Below are 19,492 nucleotides of genomic sequence, written 5' to 3'. Positions count from 1 at the left end.
AACAGTGACCATATTCCAATTTAGTTTGTTTCAACCTTACGGGGCATTGCAAATCTGTTTCATGAATGTTTATATTGACCTCCTCTCCACACTCCAATGGTCACTTGTGCGCATGCATGCACACACATACTCTCTCACACACACACACACACACACACACACACACACACACACACACACACACACACACACACACACACACACACACACACACACACACACACACACACACACACACACACACAACCAACAAATACATATTGGCAGAGATAATTTCAGATTCCTACTTGTGAACTCTGAGGTATAAACGACAGGATATAGTTCATTCAATCCATATTTGTGAATAAATCCCAATGTGTTTCCCATTGGTAATGTGCAGTGTGAAAACTCTTGTAACTCTTGTAACTCTTGTAGCTCTTGGGGCGGAGTGAAGCTCTCTGGTCTACAGGCGTATATGGTTGAAAGCTTGGCACAGACCTGCAGGATAAAGACTGCACAGTCAAGTGAGGTCTAAAAACATTCTGATTATTTGCATAAAATCATACAGGGAAACAATTCTGATTTTAAAAAAGAACAAGGTCTCCCAATGCATGCTAACATCTTTCCATTTTGGGTATTGACAAGCTGAACACAAATACTGTGTGATATATTTACACCTTGTTTATTTTATCGAATCAAGTTCTGACATTACTGTGTCTGCATCTTCCCGGACTATGGTACATACAGTATAATGAACAGCGATGTTGACTATGGTACATACAGTATAATGAACAGAGATGTTGACTATGGTACATACAGTATAATGAACAGAGATGTTGACTATGGCACATACAGTATAATGAACAGCGATGTTGACTATGGTACATACAGTATAATGAACAGAGATGTTGACTATGGTACATACAGTATAATGAACAGAGATGTTGACTATGGTACATACAGTATAATGAACAGAGATGTTGACTATGGTACATACTGTATAATGAACAGAGATGTTGACTATGGTACATACAGTATAATGAACAGCAATGTTGACTATGGTACATACTGTATAATGAACAGAGATGTTGACTATGGTACATACAGTATAATGAACAGAGATGTTGACTATGGTACATACAGTATAATGAACAGAGATGTTGACTATGGTACATACAGTATAATGAACAGAGATGTTGACTATGGTACATACAGTATAATGAACAGAGATGTTGACTATGGTACATACAGTATAATGAACAGAGATGTTGACTATGGTACATACAGTATAATGAACAGAGATGTTGACTATGGTACATACAGGTTAATGAACAGAGATGTTGACTATGGTACATACAGTATAATGAACAGATATGTTGACTATGGTACATACTGTATAATGAACAGAGATGTTGACTATGGTACATACAGTATAATGAACAGAGATGTTGACTATGGTACATACAGTATAATGAACAGAGATGTTGACTATGGTACATACAGTATAATGAACAGAGATGTTGACTATGGTACATACAGTATAATGAACAGAGATGTTGACTATGGTACATACAGTATAATGAACAGAGATGTTGACTATGGTACATACAGTATAATGAACAGAGATGTTGACTATGGTACATACAGGTTAATGAACAGAGATGTTGACTATGGTACATACAGTATAATGAACAGAGATGTTGACTATGGTACATACAGTATAATGAACAGAGATGTTGACTATGGTACATACAGTATAATGAACAGAGATGTTGACTATGGTACATACTGTATAATGAACAGAGATGTTGACTATGGTACATACAGTATAATGAACAGAGATGTTGACTATGGTACATACAGTATAATGAACAGAGATGTTGACTATGGTACATACAGTATAATGAACAGAGATGTTGACTATGGTACATACAGTATAATGAACAGAGATGTTGACTATGGTACATACAGTATAATGAACAGAGATGTAGACTATGGTACATACAGTATAATGAACAGAGATGTTGACTATGGTACATACAGTATAATGAACAGAGATGTTGACTATGGTACATACAGTATAATGAACAGAGATGTTGACTATGGTACATACAGATTAATGAACAGAGATGTTGACTATCATCCAATATATCCACATCACTTACATTGTTTATTAATTGACTCATTGGATAAAGGATGAAAGCTAACAAAATGGAGTCTGAATAATTTCCCTCTCATTAATATGTGTTGTAAATGATCCGCTCTGTGGTTCAGTACAGTAGGTCCAAAGGACACATAGTATAATATAGTGTAGTGTAGTGTAGTGTAGTATAGTAATAGTATAGTGCGGTATAGTAGCTTAGTATAGTGTAGCATAGTGCAGCGAGGTATAGTGTGGAATAGTATAGCCCAGTGTAGTATAATGTAGCATAGTGTAGTATGGTATAGCGTAGTATTGGGTAGTATAGTATAATGTAGTACAGTGCAGTACAGTGTAGTGCCGTATAGGGTAGTATAGTGTAGTATAGCACAGTGTAGTATAATGTAGTATAGTGCGGTAAAATTTAGCATAGGGTTGTATTGTATAGTAGTATAGTGTAGTGCAGCATACTATAGTGTAGTATAGTATAGTGTACTATAGTGTGGTGTAGTGTGGTGTGGTATAGTGCTGCATAGTATATTATAGTATAGTGTGGTATAGTGTAGTATAGCATAGTGGAGTATAATGTAGTATAGTGTGGCATGGTATAGTGTAGTATTGTGTCGTATAGTATAGTGTAGTAGAATGTAGTATTGTATAGTGTAGTATGGTATGGTATAGTGTGACATGGTGTGGTATAGTGTAGTGTGGCATAGTATAGTGAAGTATATTGTAGTACTGTGTAGTGTAATGTGGCATAGCGTAGTATAGTGTAGTATAGTATAGTGGAGTATAGCATAGTTTAGTATTGTGTGATATAGCGTAGTATGGTGTAGTATAGCATAGTGTGGATTAGTATAGCGTAGTATAGTATATTATAGTATAGTGTAGATGATCGGCTCTGTGGTACAGTAGGTCCATAGGACATATAGAGATGTAGGACATTCATTTGATCCTGTTTCTACAACCTTGTAGTGTATTTGAGGTTTAAAAAGGCTTCTAAAGTTTTGATTTCCACTTTAAAATATCAGTCTTGATGAAAAATGTATCCACGCCTACAAAAATGTTAATGTATTATAATCCACATAATAATTCCTATAATTAATTTGAGCAAACTGGCTCAAATGAAGATCCTACATCTGTAACACGTTCACATAATGAAACTGTATTTTGATTTACCAATACACAGTATGATCAGTATGATCACAGATCACTGCACATCCCAATTATTAGGTAGTATTTTATGTTGTTGTTTTGTTTGATAAATACACTATGACATGCCTATACGGTGCTATAAATATGCTTATAAGACAATATAACACTTAATAATAGTAAGTCGAGTCAAGTAAAGTGTTGTCTGTCTGTCTGTCTGTCTGTCTGTCTGTCTGTCTGTCTGTCTGTCTGTCTGTCTGTCTGTCTGTCTGTCTGTCTGTCTGTCTGTCTGTCTGTCTGTCTGTCTGTCTGTCTGTCTGTCTCTCTCTCTCTCTCTCTCTCTCTCTCTCTCTCTCTCTCTCTCTCTGTTCCTCTTTCTCTCTCTCCCTCTCTGTCCCTCGCCATATTTAGGTAGCCTGTTTTGTCAGTGTGGGTTGTGGGTGATTGTTCCTGTTTCCTGTGTCTTTGTGTATGTCACCAGACAGGACTGTTTCGTTTCGTGTTATTCTCGTTTATCGTTATTTTGTTGTTTTGTTCGAGTATTCGGTTTTCAATTAAAGGAATATGAATACTCACCACGCTGCATCTTGGTCCTCCTCTCTTTTGCCCGACGAAGAACGTTACACTGTCCCTCTCTCTCTCTCTCTTACTCTCTCTCTCTCTCCATCTCTCTCCATCTCTCTCTCTCCTTTGATATGCCATCCTACCAAATCTCCTGGATGTTGTTTCTCCCCCAAATCAAATCCAGTCAAGCTTTGTTTATTTAACACTTTTCAGACATGAATTCAACGCGATGCGCAATACTAAACAATGAAAATAAAACCAGAAATATTTACTACACAACAAACATAAGAAGATATAAAACAAAAGAATAACATTAAAAACTGAAACACTAAAAAAGCACCCTAAAGAAAAGCAAAGCTAAAAAGGTGTGTTTTAAGACAGTTTGGGCACCCCTCAGGTTCTCTGGCAGGCTGTTCCAGAGGCTGGGGGCATAATAACTAAAGGCTGTCTCTCCATGCCTCTTGGTCCCCCTCAGGTTCTCTGGCAGGCTGTTCCAGAGGCTGGGGGCATCATAACTAAAGGCTGTCTCTCCATGCCTCTTGGTCCCCCTCAGGTTCTCTGGCAGGCTGTTCCAGAGGCTGGGGGCATCATAACTAAAGGCTGTCTCTCCATGCCTCTTGGTCCCGCTCAGGTTCTCTGGCAGGCTGTTCCAGAGGCTGGGGGCATAATAACTAAAGGCTGTCTCTCCATGCCTCTTGGTCCCCCTCAGGTTCTCTGGCAGGCTCTTCCAGAGGCTGGGGGCATAAGAACTAAAGGCTGCCTCTCCATGCCTCTTGGTCCTAGGCTTTGGGATAGTTAAAGGCCAGTGCCAGAGAACCTGAGGAACCTACTGGGTACATAACTTAAAAGCATGTCTGACATGTATTGGGGTGTTCCTCAAGTGGTAAAAAGTTATTTTGGTCACATTCCTAATGTGTAAATCGAAATTTTGTTCAAAATAAAAATGTACACCTAGGTTTTTTTACCCTGTGTTTTATCTTTATTGCCTGTGAATTCAAATGTTCAGCTAGATTCTCTCTCTGTGCTTTTGCTCCAATAATAAGTGCCTTGGTCTTGTTTTGATTTAGCTGGAGGAAGTTGTGAGCCATCCAAGTATTTAAATCACTAATACAGTCTAATCATTTATCTGTGCTAAAATCTTCTGGTGACATGTAAAGTTGTGTATCGTCTGCTTAGCAGTAAAAATCAATGCCTTGCTTTCTGATAACGCTGCCAAGGGGTAATATATATAAACTGAACAGTAACGGACCCAAAGTCGAACCTTGTGGAAAGCCACATGTGATATCTATTTTCTCTGAGCTACTGTATGTTCAACAAAAAACTCTCAATCGGTTAAATAGGTCCTAAACCAATTTATAACTCGACCGGAGAGGCCAACCCACCTCTACTGGCTGTCCAGAAGGACATCATGGTCAACAGTGTCGAATGCAGCACTTAAATCTAAGAGTACAAGGACAGAGAGCTGTTTGGCATCTAGGAGAGGTGGCACCCACAGTTCCCTGTTCAAAGTGCCCTATGGTATGAGAACAGTAAGAACAGTGCAATCCAGGAGAGGTGGGGCTCACAGTTCCCTGTTCACAGTGCCCTATGGGATGAGAACAGTGAGAACAGTGGCATCTTAAATATTCACATGGAAAGTCCACAGACCCACTCCAAAAGGCTTTCGGAGCCATCATCGACTCAGCGGGTTTTGTCCAACATGTCTCCGGACCTACTCACTGGCACAGTCATACTCTGGACCTAGTTTTGTACCATGGAAAAAATGTTGTGGATCTTAATGTTTTTCTTCATAATCCTGGACTATCGGACCACCATTTTATTACGTTTGCAATCGCAACAAATAATCTGCTCAGACCCCAACCAAGGATCATCAAAAGTCGTGCTATAAATTCTCAGACAACCCAAAGATTCCTTGATGCCCTTCCAGACTCCCTCTGCCTACCCAAGGATGTCAGAGGACAAAAATCAGTTAACCACCTAATTTAACCTTGCGCAATACCCCAGATGCAGTCGCACCCCTAAAAACTAAAAACATTTGTCATAAGAAACTAGCTCCCTGGTATACAGAAAATACCCAAGCTCTGAAGCAAGCTTCCAGAAAATTGGATCGGAAATGGCGCCACACCAAACTGGAAGTCTTCCGACTAGCTTGGAAAGACAGTACCGTGCAGTATCGAAGAGCCCTCACTGCTGCTCGATCATCCTATTTTTCCAACTTAATTGAGGAAAATAAGAACAATCCAAAATTTCTTCTTGATACTGTCGCAAAGCTAACTAAAAAGCAGCATTCCCCAAGAGAGGATAGGATGGCTTTCACTTTAGCAGTAATAAATTCATGAACTTCTTTGAGGAAAAGATCATGATCATTAGAAAGCAAATTACGGACTCCTCTTTAAATCTGAGTATTCCTCCAAAGCTCAGTTGTCCTGAGTCTGCACAACTCTGCCAGGACCTAGGATCAAGAGAGACACTCAAGTGTTTTAGTATTATATCTCTTGACACAATGATGAAAACAATCATGGCCTCTAAACCTTCAAGCTGCATACTGGATCCTATTCCAACTAAACTACTGAAAGAGCTGCTTCCTGTGCTTGGCCTATGTTGAACATAATAAACAGCTCTCTATCCACCGGATGTGTACCAAACTCACTAAAAGTGGCAGTAATAAAGCCTCTCTTGAAAAAGCCAAACCTTGACCCAGAAAATATTTTAAAAACTATTGGCCTATATCGAATCTCCAATTCCTCTCAAAAAAAATTGAAAAAGCTGTTGCGCAGCAACTCACTGCCTTCCTGAAGACAAACAATGTATACAAAATGCTTCAGTCTGGTTTTAGACCCCATCATAGCACTGAGACTGCACTTGTGAAGGTGGTAAATTACCTTTTAATGGCGTCAGACCGAGGCTCTGCATCTGTCCTCGTGCTCCTAGACCTTAGTGCTGCTTTTGATACCATCGATCACCACATTCTTTTGGAGAGATTGGAAACCCAAATTGGTCTACACGGACAAGTTCTGGCCTGGTTTAGATCTTGTCTGTCGGAAAGATATCAGTTTGTCTCTGTGGATGGTTTGTCCTCTGACAAATCAATTGTAAATGTCAGTGTTCCTCAACATTCCGTTTTAGGACCACTATTGTTTTCACTATATATTTTACCTCTTGGAGATGTCATTCGGAAACATAATGTTAACTTTCACTGCTATGCGGATGACACACAGCTGTACATTTTGATGAAACATGGTGAAGCCCCAAAATTGCCCCACTGGAAGCCTGTGTTTCAGACATAAGGAAGTGGATGGCTGCAAACTTTCTACTTTTAAACTCGGACAAAACAGAGATGCTTGTTTTAGGTCCCAAGAAACAAAAAGATCTTCTGTTGAATCTGACAATTAATCTCGATGGTTGTACAGTCGTCTCAAATAAAACTGTGAAGGACCTCGGCGTTACTCTGGACCCTGATCTCTCTTTTGACGAACATATCAAAACTGTTTCAAGGACAGCTTTTTTCCATCTACGTAACATTGCAAAAATCAGACATTTTCTGTCCAAAAATGATGCAGAAAAATTAATCCTTGCTTTTGTCACTTCTAGGTTAGACTACTGCAATGCTCTACTTTCCGGCTGCCTGGATAAAGCACAAAATAAACTTCAGTTAGTGCTAAATACGGCTGCTAGAATCCTGACTAGAACCAGAAAATTTGATCATATTACTCCAGTGCTAGCCTCCCTACACTGGCTTCCTGTTAAGGCAAGGGCTGATTTCAAGGTGTTACTGCTAACCTACAAAGCATTACATGGGCTTGCTCCTATCTATCTTTCCGATTTGGTCCTGCCGTACATACCTACACGTACGCTACGGTCACAAGACACAGGCCTCCTAATTGTCCCTGGAATTTCTAAGCAAACAGCTGGAGGCAGGGCTTTCTCCTATAGAGCTCCATTTTTATGGAATGGTCTGCCTACCCATGTGAGAGATGCAGACTCGGTCTCAACCTTTAAGTCTTTATTGAAGACTCGTCTCTTCAGTAGGTCCTATTATTGAGTGTAGTCTGGCCCAGGAGTGTGAAGGTGAACGGAAAAGCAATGAACCACCACTGGAGCAATGAACCACCCTTGCTGTCTCTGCCTGGCCGGTTCCCCTTTCTCCACTGGGATTCTCTGCCTTTAACCCTATTACAGGGGCTGAGTCACTGGCTTACTGGTGCTCTTTCATGCCGTCCCTAGGAGGGGTGCGTCACTTGAGTGGGTTGAGTCACTGACGTGGTCTTCCTGTCTGGGTTGGCGCCACCCCTTGGGTTGTGCCGTGGCGGAGATCTTTGTGGGCTATACTCGGCCTTGTCTCAGGATGGTAAGTTGGTGGTTGAAGATATCCCTCTAGTGGTGTGGGGCTGTGCTTTGGCAAAGTGGGTGGGGTTATATCCTGCCTGTTTGGCCTTGTCCGGGGGTATCATCGGATAGGGCCACAGTGTCTCCTGACCCCTCCTGTCTCAGCCTCCAGTATTTATGCTGCAGTAGTTTATGTGTCGGGGGGCTAGGGTTTGTCTGTTATATCTGGAGTATTTCTCCTGTCTTATCTGGTGTCCTGTGTGAATTTAAGTATGCTCTCTCTAATTGTCTCTTTCTCTCTTTCTTTCTTTCTCTCTCTCGGAGGACCTGAGCCCTAGGACCATGCCTCAGGACTACCTGGCATGATGACTACTTTTTGTCCCCAGTCCACCTGGCCGTGCTGACCTGTTGCACCCTCAACAACCACTGTGATTACTATTATCTGACCATGCGGGTCATTTATGAACATTTGAACATCTTGGCCATGTTCTGTTATAATCTCCACCCGGCACAGCCAGAAGAGGACTGGCCACCCCTCATAGCCTGGTTCCTCTCTAGGTTTCTTCCTAGGTTTTGGCCTTTCTAGGGAGTTTTTCACAGCCATCGTGCTTCTACACCTGCATTGCTTGCTGTTTGGGGTTTTAAGCTGGGTTTCTGTACAGCACTTTGAGATATCAGCTGATGTAAGAAGGGCTATATAAATACATTTGATTTGATTTGATTTGAATCTAGGAGAGGTGGGGTTCACAGTTGCTTGTTCACAGTGCCCTATGGGATGAGAACAGTGAGAACAGTGGCATCTAGGAGAGGTGGGGCTCACAGTTGCTTGTTCACAGTGCCCTACGGGATGAGAACAGTGAGAACAGTGGCATCTAGGAGAGGTGGGGCTCACAGTTGCTTGTTCACAGTGCCCTATGGGATGAGAACAGAGAGAACAGTGGCATCTAGGAGAGGTGGGGCTCACAGTTGCTTGTTCACAGTGCCCTATGGGATGAGAGCAGAGAGAACAGTGGCATCTAGGAGAGGTGGGGCTCACAGTTGCTTGTTCACAGTGCCCTATGGGATGAGAACAGAGAGAACAGTGGTGGAGACATAGAGAGATGGGGGTGAGAATAGAGTTCGCTCTGCCCTGGCTATCTAACATACAGTCATTTAAAACCTAATTTGTCACCAAAATCCTTTTTTTTAAGAATACATTATTATTATTTTGGTGTTTGAGTTTGAGATTAATTGAATGTGCGAAATCAGATTTTTTTTAAACAAAAATGTTGATGGCAATTTCATAACACATATCATTCAATAGCCCAAATGATTGCCATTACAAGAAAAGATCATCCCATGAAAGAGCAACGCAATCCTATATGATGAAACAACGTGCAGTGCCAACTCTTCTAGGGGTTACAATACTGCCACCTCTTCTAGGTGTTACAATACTGCCAGCTCTTCCAGGGGTTACAATACTGCCACCTCTCCTAGGTGTTACAATACTGCCACCTCTTCTAGGTGTTACAATACTGCCACCTCTTCTAGGGGTTACAATACTGCCACCTCTCCTAGGGGTTACAATACTGCCGCCTCTCCTAGGGGTTACAATACTGCCACCTCTCCTAGGGGTTACAATACTGCCACCTCTCCTAGGTGTTACAATACTGCCACCTCTTCTAGGGGTTACAATACTGCCACCTCTCCTAGGTGTTACAATACTGCCGCCTCTCCTAGGGGTTACAATACTGCCACCTCTCCTAGGTGTTACAATACTGCCACCTCTCCTAGGTGTTACAATACTGCCACCTCTCCTAGGTGTTACAATACTGCCACCTCTTCTAGGTGTTACAATACTGCCACCTCTCCTAGGGGTTACAATACTGCCATCTCTCTTAGGTGTTACAATACTGCCACCTCTTCTAGGTGTTACAATACTGCCACCTCTCCTAGGGGTTACAATACTGCCACCTCTCCTAGGTGTTACAATACTGCCACCTCTCCTAGGTGTTACAATACTGCCACCTCTCCTAGGGGTTACAATACTGCCACCTCTCCTAGGGGTTACAATACTGCCACCTCTCCTAGGTGTTACAATACTGCCACCTCTTCTAGGTGTTACAATACTGCCACCTCTCCTAGGTGTTACAATACTGCCACCTCTCCTAGGTGTTACAATACTGCCACCTCTCCTAGGGGTTACAATACTGCCACCTCTCCTAGGTGTTACAATACTGCCACCTCTTCTAGGGGTTACAATACTGCCACCTCTCCTAGGGGTTACAATACTGCCACCTCTTCCAAGGGTTACAATACTGACACCTCTCCTAGGGGTTACAATACTGACACCTCTTCCAGGGGATTACAGTAGTGTCATCTCTCCTAAGGGGTTACAATAGTGCTACCTCTCCTAGGGGTTACAATACTGCCAACTCTCCTAGGGGTTACAATACTGCCACCTCTTCCAGGGGTTACAATACTGACACCTCTGCTAGGGGTTACAATACTGACACCTCTCCTAGGGGATTACAGTAGTGTCATCTCTCCTAGGGGGTTACAATAGTGCTACCTCTCCTAGGGGTTACAATACTGCCACCTCTCCTAGGGGATTATAGTAGTGTCACCTCTCCTAGGGGTTTCAATACTGCCACCTTCCCTTAAGGGGTTACAGTAGTGCTATTTCTCCTAGGGGTTACAATAGTGCCACCTCTCCTAGGGGATTACAATAGTGCTATCTCTCCTAGGGGTTACAATAGTGCTATCTCTCCTAGGGGATTACAGTAGTGCTATCTCTCCTAGGGGTTACAATAGTGTAGAATATCCTGCTATTATAGCATAAATCTGAAATCCAACACTCTGGTGACGGCTTCCCCTGGGTGTGGTGCAACAGCCACAGGCATCCCATCTAAACATGGGCTAACACTGAGCGAGCCTGGTGGCTTGTTATAGACAGATGTGTCTCTGTGACTGTGGGACTATTTAAAGCCAGTGAAGCAGTCTTTTTCTGGTGCCTGGCTGCTACTTGCTGTCATCATGCTCTAGTAGCCAGGCCGAGTCTTTATTTTCATCAGGTTTTTAAATGTAACCAGTACTACATTAAATGCAAAGGAACTAACTACTGGAATGGTGGAAGTAAAACAATTCCTAATGAATGCCTGATGAATTTTTATGCATTTATTCACTCCTCTCCACTGTGAGGGCTAAAATATAATTATCGTATTATCTACATGTTGATCTAATGCATGTATCTGTCTACTGCCCACCCCTTGTATTCTGTAACACTGGAAACATGACTGAGTCTTAAGTGCTGGTGCATTATGGGACTTTGGGGGTTCTAAGTGCTGATGTCACGGTCACTGTGTTCTGAGATGGAGGGCTGGAATGCTGCATGGCTCCATTGGCACTTTGGCTTTCAGTAGCTATCAGTGAAGGCCTGGGATAGGACAGGACAGGATAGAACAGGACAGAACAGGACAGAATAGGAAGGGACAGGATAGGACAGGATAGGACAGGATAGAACAGGACAGAACAGGACAGGACAGGATAGGAAGGGACATGATAGGACAGGATAGAACAGGACAGAACAGTACAGGATAGGAAGGGACAGTATAGGACAGGACAGGACAGGACAGGATAGGACAGGATGGGACAGGAAGGGACAGTATAGGACAGGACAGGATAGGACAGGATGGGACAGGATAGAACAGGACAGGACAGGACAGGACAGGATAGGATAGGAAGGGACAGGATAGGACAGGATAGGATAGGATAGGAAGGGACAGGATAGGAAGGGACATGATAGGACAGGATAGAACAGGACAGAACAGTACAGGATAGGAAGGGACAGTATAGGACAGGACAGGACAGGATAGGACAGAACAGGACAGGATAGGATAGGAAGGGACAGGATAGGACAGGACAGGATAGGACAGGATAGAACAGGATAGGATAGGACAGGATAGGATAGGATAGGATAGGACAGGGTAGGGCAGGATAGGATAGGACAGGATACGATAGAACATGATAGGACAGGATATGAAAGGATAGGACAGGGAAGGGAGATTATAAGAGGTATGAAGCTAGAGATGGGGCAGAGAGGCTCTCAGAAGAGGAATGTTGCATTCTGACACTGGGCAGGCCCTGTCCATAACACCACTCTCATGTCATAATTCAGAATAGGTTCTGTGGGGTAGTGAGGACTTAGCCTAAACTGTAGGCCTATGTCTTGAATAGTTCTTAAAAGCTCCCAAGAGTATAGGATTCAGGTATAGTGTAATCGAACATGTGTCTTAAATGGAGGAACCGCTGGGATCTGTTTACTTGAGAGGAGAAAAGAAGTAGAAATAGATTTACTAGAACAGACATTCCCAGTCAACTCAATGGGTCTGTGATGAGTCTGTTTCAAGAAACATTAAAGTGCACAGTGTGTCCCAGAGTAACACCTCCGGCAGGATTGTCTTTGGCTGGCTAAGGTGCTGGGTCCAGTCTAGACAGACTAATAGCTGTAAATTGAGAGCCAGTCATTTCAGACCACTACCAGGGTGACACATCATGTCACTTCCATTCTTATCCGCCCCACCCCCGACGTGAAGAAAGTCAAGGGATGCAGTATTGTTAGTCTTGGAGATGTTGTTGTTGAGACCAAGGGTAACATTTTACCTCCGTAACACTGCACTGAACTACTTACAAAAAATATACAGTATTTACATGTTTTCTTGCATTTTCCCACAGTTTAGGTTTACTTTAAACACATACAATTGCCGCCAATTACAAAAAAATAATTGCCACTACAATATTGTGAGTATTAAATGTTTTATGCAGAGTTATGTGCAGTTTTTGAAAGGGAAAATATTGTCCTTGGTCTCAATGTCATTCTCCAGACCTTCCCCCAGTCAGTGTTGGTCTGTCTGGTAAACAGCAGGCTGAGAGAGACCCAGGGGCTGTACTGTATAGCTGGCTGTGGCTGGGTGGGAAAGGCCTGAGTGCTGACACAGTCACTGAGAGGCTAGGAATCTCAATTATCACATTATCAGCTCCAGGGAGAGTATGTATGAGACCTGGCTGGCAACAGAGATGCCATCTAGGTTACACACTGCAGCACAGTAGCAGCAGAGCTCTCAGTCCCAGGATTATCCTCCATAGAAATAGAATGAATTCATTCTCATTCTGTGTTCTCATCCCCATATGCAGGTTCATATGGCATTTGTTTCTATTTTTCTTCAACAAAAGGTCTCGTAAGCTTATATTTGATGATCAGTGAGCATATTACATTTCCAATATATTATTTAAATCCATGGTGACATATAATTTTTTTAAATGTTTTAAATATATATATGTTTTATTTCATTTTGGAGGGGGGGTAGATCAGCTTTAATATTGCAGATATATTTTGAATTGTATCAAATGAATTGTTCACATCATTTCTAATTCTACTTATTTATTTATTTATTTAGTATGTATTTTATCCAACCCTACCACCCCTGCCCTGATTGGAGTAAACTAACGGACAATAATACGTCTTCTTCTGCTAGTTACAGCTATTATCACTCACGTATACAGTATAGTCTAATCTTAACTTCAACCCCTCAGATGTCCACAAACTACCTCAGTTATATGTTATATATTTTAACACGTGTATCTTTTGATAACAAATAGTTAATTTATTATCAGCAATAAAAATAACAATTAAAATACTGCACTTCCGCAATATTTGTGCTGAACTAGTTATTATTAGTATATTACAAAGCAGTGATTCTTAGCCATGACATGTATTTATCAACTGTAAATTATAGTTGATAAATAAATGCCATTGCTAAGAGTCACATCTTTGTAATCTGCATGTCCAAACCCTGACCATGCAGCCAGCTAGTGTTTCAAGGAGACATCTAACTATAATCTGTCCTCTCACATAATGTCAATTCATACAAGTTAAAACCACCCACTGAGTCGAGACAGAAACAAACTGGCTATAATGAGAAAGTAATCACCTCATTTTCACTGCTCTAATAGAGAAACTGATCCCAGATCTAGGTACACAACCGGCCCACAGCTAGACTTAAACAATGTTCCGTTGAATGCAGAATATTTGTCTTCAAATATGTAAGGCCTGAAAAAACTCTGAAGCTTGTACAGGCACACAGAACAGGACGTGTGACATCACAAACAAACCCAGGATACAGAAAATACAAGAACAACTGAATGTATGACATCACAAACAAACCCAGGATACAGAAAATACAAGAACAACTGAATGTATGACATCACAAACAAACCCAGGATAGAGAAAATACAAGAACAACTGAACGTATGACATCACAAACAAACCCAGGATAGAGAAAATACAAGAACAACTGAATGTATGACATCACAAACAAACCCAGGATAGAGAAAATACAAGAACAACTGAACGTATGACATCACAAACAAACCCAGGATACAGAAAATACAAGAACAACTGAACGTGAAAAACTCTGATTTCTAACAGTTACACAAATCAATGCCCTAGCAGAGAAATATCTGCATACGCACCAGAAAATCACTGAATAAATACACTTAGTAACAAGGGACTTTGAGGACTGTTAGTTAACCACATTGTGCTGAAGGTATTTGGGAAGAAGAGAGAGAGAGAGAGAGAGAGAGAGAGAGAGAGAGAGAGAGAGAGAGAGAGAGAGAGAGAGAGAGAGAGAGCTATGCCAGGGAAAAGTGAAACCAAAGGTTTTTAACAAATGTCTCCATTTGCTGGAAGAAACCAAATAATAGAGAAAGAAATCAGTGTCTCAGACCTTTGGTGGAGAAACATTTCTGGTGAGGAGACTTGATCACAGGATTAGAGTTAAAGGCGGAGGACTAGTGTCCAAGGAGCCCTAGAACATCAACATTTGCCTAATCCACTAGTAATGGAGGTTATGGGCGCCTCAGCCAGAAAAATACTCAGAGCCTCTCGGCCTGAAGCAATTTGCATAACATTAGGACTTTCCAACAAAGTGCATTCTGCTCTTATTGGTTTAGTTTCTCACCAGGTCTCGTGTAGCTTTGCTATCGCACACAGAAGAAAGTCTCTAAACGTCAATGTGGTTGTAGGTTTTTGTCTTTTTTAAGATGGCTGGGTTCTATAGGGGCATTGAAGTGAGTTGGGCTCTATGGCTATTTCAGTGAGAGCAGGGGATGCCGTGTGGAGATGTGCACAAGCCCCTAAATGTCGGATGGAAGAGACATGTGCTTTACTTTGTGTGTGTGTGTGTGTGTGTGTGTGTGTGTGTGTGTGTGTGTGTGTGTGTGTGTGTGTGTGTGTGTGTGTGTGTGTGTGTGTGTGTTGTGTTGTGTTGTGTTGTGTTGTGTGTGTGTGTGTGTGTGTGTGTGTGTGTGTGTGTGTGTGTGTGTGTGTGTGTGTGTGTGTGTGTGTGTGTGTGTGTGTGTGTGTGTGTGTGTGTGTGTGTGTGTGTTTTGCTAACCAAGCACATGAAACCAATTGTCCAGGTTTTTACTGCCTTTTGTTTTGGCACTAACATTTATAACAGGAATAAGGTCACACATTTGACCCTTGTTTTGATACCCAGTTTATCTGAACTCAACGACAAGTTGACCCAGTTGCATCCAGGCATTTCAACGGAAATGATCTGAATTATAAAACACAATTGAAAAGTCTGTAGATGTAGAGGAGATTCATTCTGATCTTCTATTTTAATTTCACATCATTTCATAACAGCCTGTTTGGATTAAAAACCTACTGTACTACATGGTGAGATAGGGAAACGGAGTATTTTTGCATTTATTGCGTTGCCGTTCAGTAATGAGAAAATACACCACTATAGATATTAATTTTATTCAATTAATTATATCCTCTCAATAATATCAGAAACTGAATAAAACTGTTTTGATAGGTCAACATTGTTCATGAATACGCTAATTATGTATCAGCACAATAGGCTTTAGTATGAATGTGTGTCTGAATGAAAACCAGACGAGGGGGAGTATCAGCGATTCACAACAAAACATTGTATATGTTGTGGAATGTATCTAAAGGTGAAGTAAATAGCAGTAGAAGAGAACAGTGTTATGTGTGCCTGTGTGTAGTTTTAGTTTCCCATGGATTGTTTAAACATTTTAATCTAAGAGAGTTTCTTCCCTGGTTCAAAGACCATACTGTGCACAGTTGGGGGGCATCAAAGCTCCAAGTCGACAGAATTAGGAAAGAAAAGCTGCATCTTCAATGTGCTGGCTCAGAAATATCACAAGGGCACACTACCCGACACCCAATATTCCTCTCCTGAACCTCTCGCTTGATGATTTAGCATTTTCTTACCTGAGTGAGTACCATTTCAGCGGAGAGAAAATGGAGACAATTCATTCCTCCTTCACTCAGTATGGGCTGGCGGACATGTTGGATTTGGGATCAGAGCTGAGCTGAGTCGGCCTCACAGTTTGGTGTCCTGGGTCTTTAGTGAGAGTACAGCAGCGCTGGGTATGTTGAAAGAATGACTTGTTTTGATATTGCTGAAAATAATGTGCTCTATCTATCCATCTAACACAACACATAGTGACAGAGAATCAGGCTTTGACTGCAGGCAGGGTAATATTGTGCTGTGTGCTTGCTTGGACATGACTTACGCCATTGTAGCCTACAACTGGGAATTGTATGGCAATGTCTCTGACCCAAGATGAGGTTGCTATAGTTACAGTGAGTGTTTACTTTAACATACTAAAAAAAAGTGAGGATGTGATTATAGCCTTTCACCGGATTCAGTCCTCATGTCATATGGACAGGTTTGTGGACAGGTTTGTGGACAGGTTTGTGCAGGTCTTCATCTTATTGTGCTTTGCATGTGTGAACCCGGAGACCTGAGGCTATTGAGGCCAGCCTAGATCTGTCCTCTCTCTACTCTCTGTCTCAATTAAATTCAAATGGCTTTATTGGCATGGGAAACATATGTTTACATTGCCAAAGCAAGTGAAATAGACAATAAACAAAAGTGAAATAAACAATCTCTCTCTCCTTCTCTTCTCTCGCTCTCTCTCTCTCTCTCTCTTTCTCTTCTCTCTCTCTCTCTCTCACTCTCTCTTTCTCCCAGTCTGTCAGTAATACACACTTATTATAATGTTTTATTGTATTTTATATAACCTTAATTTTACACTAGTTGTAGGGGAGAAGGTTCATTTAGGAGATGGCTTCATGAATTAGCAGTAATACTTGCATTACTTGCCTTAGCACCGTGGAGTATTGCTGAACCCAGTGGGCCATAGTTATTTACCGCTGCTCGCATTGGACAGGATAGGATGGGAAACTATGACTGGTGTCAAATAATTAGTGCAGTGAGAATCTTGGCTGTACTAAAGCAGGCTCCAGATCAGTCCTAGCTGATGGGGTGTGAAAGGGGATTGTTACCTTACTGTGTCTTCCCTTTCTCTCTCTAAATAATGCAAAATGTGTCCATGGTGGACGTGAGTACAACGGCTCTTACATACTGAGAACCCAATTATATGAATGTCATGACAATTTTACCTGCCAAGGTGACACGCCAGCCTAAAACTAATGGTGTCTCATTAGCCCTGTTCTGTGTGTCTTATTTTGGTCGGGTGAGACGGAAGCATTAACAGCTGTTTTCTCATCAGCTGCTAGGTGAACGTCTGTCATGGCTGTTTAGAGGCAGATAGATTACATACTTATGACGGCCAAATTAGAAAATACGATTTTCATACATAATGCACTTCCTCAAACAAGACTGGATACACTTGACAATTATTATTATGATTTATTTTCTTTATTTTTAGTATGCAAGTTGCAAAACAAAAATAACCGAATTGCACAAACATTGCATTTTAGGGAGAATTTTTTTAACATGTAACGGTAAAATAAATTCTGTTTTTTACAATAAACAGAATTATCTTTAATCACATTGTACATGTTGAATAATTTCATTCTACACAGTTTAATGTGTGCTATTTCATAACCTGTAAGGCTCTGGAAATGTTCATAGTTATTGGTGGAACAGACACATTTATTGAACAGAAAAGAACCATCCTCTGGATTACATGAATGTACAATTATCTATGACCATTGATTCCTCATACATGTTTGAAGTATTTTCTGTTTTTTCTGTATTAAACCTCTGTAGTCCTTGTCAATAAAATATTTATCATTATGGTCTATGATTTACTGTATCCAAATACAGTGTCTTATTGAAAGATGCAGTATATTCTCCGTCACATCAAATAGTTAATGTATTTAAAGTTGACATCAATTTGATTTTGACTGCACTGCCAATAGTCCAAGTAGTTCCCTCCCCTCTTGTAAATATATTATGTTTCTATGGAGAGGTTATGTTTCTGTGGATAGGTTATGTTTCTGTGGAGAGGTTATGTTTCTGTGGATAGGTTATGTTTCTGTGGAGAGGTTATGTTTCTGTGGATAGGTTATGTTTCTGTGGATAGGTTATGTTTCTATGGAGAGGTTATGTTTCTATGGAGAGGTTATGTTTCTATGGATAGGTTATGTTTCTATGGAGAGGTTATGTTTCTGTGGATAGGTTATGTTTCTGTGGATAGGTTATGTTTCTGTGGACATTCCTATCCAGTGTATATTATTAAGTGCTGAAATATATTGCTGAGGAGTCTGCTTATCTATCAGCATCTGTCTGCTATACATAGGGACCCAGAATCCATGTCATAATGTACAGAGGTGCACTGCTGTGTCCGTGAAACGCCATTCACCTCCATACCTCTGTCGGGGAGTAGTGAATAAAATTACTTTAACAATCTCTTTACATTTGTCCCCATTACTGTAATAATATATTAATGGGATATACAAGATGTATACTTGGTGTTATCTTAAGAATATTGTGTATATAATAAACTGAACTGGATTTGAGTAGAAGTAGACACACACAGGGGTCAAATAGGCTACTGCTCATTTACTGGCTGAATACTTCTATTTAATATTGCTAAATAGATGTTTTGGGACTAATAGATTGTGTGAAGTAACCTACGAAAAACAATGGTTCAGAACTAATGTAACAACCTTTTTAAAAGATTTTATTTGATTGATGTCTTTAATTAAGCCTTTTTTCTTTAAGCCTCTGTGCCATTTGAAAACCTAAATAAAGCTGACTTTTCACTGGGCTACTCAGCACTGGCAGTCTGTGACATTTCCAACACCAGCCAGGCTCAATGATGTAGCTGTCTACTCCTAATGCATCTATCCTAACCTGCATGCCTGACTAGTTATGGCTGGATTCTAATCCTTTTCACATTTGAAGATGGATGCATGCAGCCTAGCTGTTCCCTTTTCAGACGTTCAAGCTGCAGCATTTCACGAGATATGTGACATGTGACCTATAGTAATTTGGCGAGGTT

The 19,492-nt window shown here is 41.1% G+C and overlaps 1 pseudogene; it reads right to left on the bottom strand.

The window, feature by feature from the left end:
• The window catches only part of LOC120030961, a 31,020-nt pseudogene extending 14,560 nt beyond the window's left edge, over positions 1–16,460 (bottom strand).
• Positions 16,461–19,492: the final 3,032 nt, after the last annotated feature.

Source organism: Salvelinus namaycush, chromosome 37 (genome assembly GCF_016432855.1).
Source record: "Salvelinus namaycush isolate Seneca chromosome 37, SaNama_1.0, whole genome shotgun sequence".
Lineage (NCBI taxonomy): Eukaryota > Metazoa > Chordata > Actinopteri > Salmoniformes > Salmonidae > Salvelinus > Salvelinus namaycush.
Note: the sequence above shows the minus strand (reverse complement) of the source record. Positions and strands in the feature narration are given on the sequence as shown.